At 36.3% G+C, this 6,529-nt stretch overlaps 1 pseudogene; it reads right to left on the bottom strand.

Annotated features, from left to right (window-relative positions):
• Positions 1 to 3,390: 3,390 nt before the first annotated feature.
• On the bottom strand, positions 3,391 to 3,828 carry LOC145557697 (secreted RxLR effector protein 161 pseudogene; annotated as a pseudogene).
• Between the last annotated feature and the right edge of the window lie 2,701 nt (positions 3,829 to 6,529).

Here is a 6,529-nt window from a genome sequence, read left to right as displayed (position 1 = left end):
ACGAGTCAACCACAGAATCTCAATCCTCTCGCAAAAGGAAAGTTGGAGACATGAAAGAGGAAGAGGAAAGTGCTTTGGAACTGGGGGTAAGCTATCGAGATAAACCTGCCGCCATGAAAAAGCAAGAGAAATTGGGCGAACACTTCGTGACAGGTTTGGCACTCAATTTACCTTGGTGTAGATCTGTGAAATTATATGAACTACTTGATTTTCTTAAGTTTCACAATTGGGTGAATTTGTTGGGAGAATGTTTTAATCGAAGCTTGTATGTTGATGCCATGAAGGATTTTTGCAAAAGGTTTAAGTACTCTAAAGGTATTATTTATTGTTGTGTGTATGAGAAGGAAATTGAATTTGATGTTGTGTATTTGGCTGAATTGTTTGACGTTCCAAATTCTGGGTATGATTTGTATTTTAAGAGTAACGTGATAAGAAACCCTCTCCCTGATGCTAATATTGATGAAATTGTGGAGTTCTTAGGAGGTGACCCTTAGGAAACCTACATAAATCACAATGACCTAACCCCTCTTGACAAAATCCTGCTAAAATTTGTCTTTAATGACATAATCCCTCACTCCCTAAAGCGAGATAGTGCAAACAAACTTGATTCTGTCCTCATCTACTACCTATCCAAAAAGATCCAAATTAACTTCCCCTCTATCTTGATCCAACACCTTTCCCACTGTGCTCCAAAAGGATGGAAGGTGGGATATGGAAATCTGTTAACATATGCGTTTGAAAGCTTTGGAATCTCCTTTGCCAACAAAGAACCTCTACCTCTCAAAAACACCGAATATATGCAACCCATATTCCTTGAAAACCATAAGCTGCAGGTTGTTGAGGGATGTTTTGAAGTAGTGGTAGAAGAAAAAGGAAAAAGGCCAAAGGAGGTGAGTGCAGGAGTTGAGGGGGAAGAAAAGAAGGCAGTTAGGGCTATTGAAAGATTTGTTGAGGAGATTCAAGACGAGGGAGAGCAGGAGGAAGAGGAACAGGAAGATGTAGGGGAAATATTGGAAACAGGGGGAAGGGAAAAGAGAAAGAGTTTGAGGTTAATGAAAAAGAAGAGGAATACTTCTGCTGTGTGCATTGATCTCTCTTGTGCCTAGGGAGATTTACAAAATCTTCCTAGTACTCCTACTTCTGTTAGACATGTATCTACAGGTTTTGCCGCTTAGGAGGGTCTGAAAGAGGTGAAAGGACTGCTCTAGAAGGTGGTCAAGGAACAGGAGAAGTTCCAAGCAGAGATGAAGGATGTGAAGAAGAATGTGCGCATCCTTACTGTTGAAGTAAAGAAGTTGGTCACAAGCACTGACAAAGGGAGACAGTCCATTATCAAGGACATTGTGTCTCAAATTAGCAAGAAGCTGGAGGATCTTGCTATTGATGATGAATAGAGTGCCGCTTCATGACTTCACCTTGTCTTTCTGCCTGCCTATTTTAATGAAACTCTGTTTTATTTGTTTCTGGAAATAATTTCTTTTGGTCTGTAACTATTGGGTACTTTTGCTTCTTTTGCTAAACTTGTGAATTCGGTACATTTGGCCGATGTTTTAAATCGGTTTTGGATGTTTAATACCTATGTTTATTATGCTTATATGCTTTGTGAATATTTTCTCTCTATGCATGCTTCTTGTCTTAACACTAAACCACTAGATGGTGCTGTGTTATGGTATACTATATGCTTGTATGTTGGTTTTTGATAATGCCAAAATGGGGAAAAGGATGCAAACTATCAAGGAAACTTAATCATTCTATAGTCTCTGTTCGAAATCTTCACAAGCTGCCTACTCTCTACAAGCAGGTATAATGTATATACAAGTTTTTCAAGTTTTTCAGTTTTTTACTCAAGTTGTTTATTTAAGCATTGTTTTATTTCCTTAACATTAGTTCCCTTTCTGCATTGTATTTAGTTGTTGCATTTTCTTAACATTAGGAATAAGTTGGATTATCTCTGTTTCTTGGTAAGTAAGTTTGGTTTGTTTGTCATCATCAAAAAGGGGGAATATTGTTGGACTTAATGATTTTGATGATGACACAACCTCACTTGCTTACAAACTAATAAGTGATTGATTGTTTAAGTGTGTGCTCAGTTGCAAAGACCAGGAGAATTAAGTGTCATGCAAAAATACCATGAGCAACAAGAAGGCCAGAAGCAGATCTATCCATAAAGAAGAGTTCCTTTGCACGAACTGATACTTCAGAAATGAAGACTTGAGAAGAGAAGGTTCCCCTCAGGGAACAGAAGCTTCAGAGAAGAAGCTTCATCAGAGAAGAGAAGTTTCTTCCAAGGAACAGGAAGCCTCGGAATAGAAGCTTCATCAGAGAATCATGAAGACTAAATATATTTTTATATTTTAGGATTTATGTAAGTATGAGAAATTAATTACACTCGAAAAATCTGGGTGGAATTGGTCTTAAGAGAAAATATTGTGCATGCTAGTTTTTAGGAAAATGGTTAAGTGGTTAAACGATAATCTTTTTCTCCAAAAAGATTTTATCTTCGAAAATATATTTTGCAAAAAGATTTTATTTATTTTCTGATTTTCAAAATATCGTTGTAAAATAAGATCTTCACGTTTTCTAAAAACTTGCGGCCTACTCCTCCATGATCTTCTTCAAGTCATGGCATTGCACATTGAGGAGTTCATGTTTCCTTAATTTTAGGGACATGATCTTCTTAGTGGGTTGGAGTAGTGGCGTAATGGATTTGCTGCACAAAGAGGTTTTTTCAATATGTTTATTTCTCTATAAATAGTCTTTGAAATCTGATGGAAAAACTCACCCTTGCTCACATAAGTTTTGAAGCTTTTAATTCGAGTCAAGTGTCAATTCCACACAAGTTCATTAGAGTATTCTTAATGTTCTTATACTAGATTTTGTTTATCTTTCGAGTTGTAATTTGTGGAATGGGGAAGTTTGAGTGAACTTCTGTGTATGAGAAAGAGAAGTGAGAAAGAGAAGTGAGAAATAAAAGAGAAAGAGAAGAGAGAACAGAGAAGTGAGAAGAGAAGAGTAACAAGTTGGGCGAGTTGTTCCTCAGGGTTTCAAGTTCGTAGAGGAACTTGAGTTTGAGTCTTTAGTTTGTAATAGGACCATTTTCCCTATTCTTGTGAAGATTCTTTTCCCAAAATCCCAAGTGGTCGTGGTTTTTCTCCTTGTTAGGGCCAAGGAGTTTTCCACGTAAAAATCTCTCTTGCATTCTTTAAGTTCCTTTAGTTAATCTTTATGTTCCTTTAGCTTACGTTGTTTTTAATTCCGCAAAAAGTTGGCTAAATTTTCATACTACAATTCAACCCCCCCTTCTTGTAGTATTCTTTGAAACAACAATTATCAAAATAAATTGGAACACATTCAAAATTTTAAACCAAAGTCACATATTTGTTGTTTTATCTATAGAATTTGTGAGCAACATGCTGCAGCAGCTACATATTCAACTTCTGTTGTGGACAAAGCAACTGTATTTTGTTTCTTGGAGCCCCAAGAAACTAGGCATGGTCCAAGAAATTGAGTCATACCTGATGTGCTCTTTCTGTTAACTAAATCACCTGCATAATCAGCATCTGTGCATCTAACTAGATCATATGATTCATTTCTTGGATAGTATAAGTATAAATCATCAGCTCCTTTTAGATACCTAGGTATCCTTTTAACTGCTTTAAGATGAGATTCTTTCGGATTAGCTTGGAACCTAGAACACAAACCTACACTAAACGATATGTCAGGTCTACTAGCAGTTAAATATAATAAGGAACCTATCATACCTTGATACATCTTTTGATCTATGCAAGTTCCAGCTGAGTCTTCATCCAGTCTGATGTTAGTTCCCATATAGGTGTTCTTATAGACTTGGAGCTTTCCATCTTATATTTCTTTAAGAGTTCCTTCACATATTTTTGCTGGTGAATCATTATGCCTTTCTCAGTTTGCTTAATTTGCATACCAAGAAAGAAGTTTAGCTCACCCATCATACTCATTTCGAACTGGCCACTCATAAGGTCAGCAAATTACTTAACCAAAGTTCCATTAGTTGCACCAAAAATAATATCATCTACATATGTCTGTACAACTAAAATGTCAGTTCCTTTAGATTTCAAAAACAATATTTTCTCTATTTTTCCTCTTTTAAAATCATTATCTAATAAGAACTTGGACAACCTCTCATACCATGCCCTTGGTGCTTGTTTCAGCCCATAAAGAGCTTTATCAAGTATATAGACATGATTTGAGAATTTTGGATCTTCAAATCCAGGGGGTTGTTCCACATAGACGTCCTCTTTTAATAAACCATTTTAAAAAGGCACATTTGACGTCCATTTGGAACAACTTGATATCCATAAAAGCTGCAAAAGCAATAAGAATGTGTATAGCTTCTAACCTGGCAACTGGTGCAAATGTCTCATCAAAGTCTATGCCTTCTTGTTGATTATACCCCTTAACAACTAGCCTAGCCTTGTTTCTCACAATGATTCCATGTTCATCAAGCTTGTTCCTTTATACCCATTTTAGTCCAATGGCTTTCTTATGTTCCTGTTTAGGAACTAGGTGCCAGACTTTATTTCTTTCAAATTCATCCAATTCAACTTGCATTGCTATTATCCAGTCTGCATCTTGTAAGGCTTCATCACAGTTCTTTTATTCCATAGTAGACAAGACTGAGAAAAATGCACAAAAGTTCCTCATCTGGGACTAAGTCTGACTTCCTTTAGTTATGTCACTCATGATCATGTCCACTGGGTGAGACTTTTGATGCTTCCAACGTTTAGGGATAAAGTCTTTAATTGGATAAAATTTCTCAAGTTCAACACCATTGTCTTCTGCCTCTTGATTCAATGGTTCTGGATTCTCAGGTTTTTGGTTCTCAAGCTTTAAATGTTGCTCATGAGGGACTTCTGTTTCATCTACCGTTTGATTTTCAGCTACATGATTCTTGTCTTGCTGCTTCATAGATATAATTGATTCCAGATCAGGGTCCTATCTTCTTACTAACCCTATTTCGAAATAATCATCATCATCCTGCACATCAACCACATAATCAGTTTCATCGAAAATTATATGTACAAATTCTTCAACACACATTGTTCTTTTATTATAAACTCTGTAAGCTTTACTATTTGAGGCATATCCTAAGAATATAACCTCTTCACTCCTTTCATCAAATTTTACCAAGTTTCTCTTTCCATTGTTTTGTACAAAGCACCTGCAACCAAATGATCTAAAGTATAAGATATTTGGTTTTCTTCCTTTCACTAGTTCATAAGGTGTCTTGTTGGTTATTGCTCGAATAGAAACTCTATTTAATATATAACATGTTGTGTTTACTGCTTCAGCCAAGAAGTTCCTAGGCAGTCCATTGGAAATCAGCATTGTTCTTGCCATATCTTTGAAGCTTCTATTTTTCTGTTCTACTACTCCATTTTGTTTTGGATTCTCGGGAGCTGAGAAGTTATGATCCATTCCATGTTCATGCAAAATTCATCTAACTTTTAGTTTTTGACCTCAGTTCCATGATCTAACCTCAGGTGAACTAATTGGTAACCTGTTCTTCTCTGTTCTTTCTTAACAAAAGCAACAAACTCATCAAACATATCATCCTTGCTTACAAGAAAGAAAACCCAGTTAAATTTGGAAAAATCATCTACAATAACCATTACATACCTTTTACCACTTCTTCTTTGTATCCTCATAGGACCACACAAATCCATATGGATAAGTTCCAATGGTTTTGTGGTGCTTGCCATATTCTTAGAATTGAAAGATATTCACGTCTGCTTACCTTTGACACATGCACTACAGACTTTATCTTTTAGGAACTTGATGGATGGAAGTCCTTCCACAAGTTCTTTTGATCTAAGTTTATCAAGCAAAGAAAAACTAGCATGGCCAAACCGTTTGTGCCATATAACAGGGGATCATCCTCAATGACACTAAGGCAGGTCAAACTACTACTTGGAACTTCATTGAGATCCACAACATATGTGTTCTCTTTTCTGGTTCCTTCAAGAATAATTTTGTTAGTGTCATTGTTGATGATTCTACAAAGATTAGAAGTAAAGCTAACTGAGTTACCTTTATCACAGAATAGAGATATACTTAACAAATTGTGTTTAATACCCTCGACTAAAAAAACATTTTCTATGGCATGGGAACTTGCCTACCTATTTTACCAATAGCAATAATTTCACCTATCTTGTTATCTCCAAAGGTCACAGTTCCTCCGTAGGAGGCATCCAGTGAGAGAAATTTAGATTTGTCTCCAGCCATGTGCTTAGAACAACCACTGTCAAGGTACCAAGCAGTGGCTGACCTTCAGTAGGGGCCAATTGGTGCTTGGCCCCTCGTACGGCCCAAAAAAAATTCCAAACAAAATAAAAAAGCCCAACTCAAAAATAAACATAAAGCAACTGTATTGCTGACTTCTAACTTGCTATGTGCTAACTTATCAAAAAAAAAATGTTGACCCCACCGTGACCCACATTCCCATATGTTGTACATATCTCATTTTTACTTTTTTATTTATTTGTCAGTCTCA

This window comes from Chenopodium album, chromosome 9 (genome assembly GCF_948465745.1).
Source record: "Chenopodium album chromosome 9, dcCheAlbu1.1, whole genome shotgun sequence".
Taxonomy (NCBI): Eukaryota; Viridiplantae; Streptophyta; class Magnoliopsida; order Caryophyllales; family Amaranthaceae; genus Chenopodium; species Chenopodium album.
Note: the sequence above shows the minus strand (reverse complement) of the source record. Positions and strands in the feature narration are given on the sequence as shown.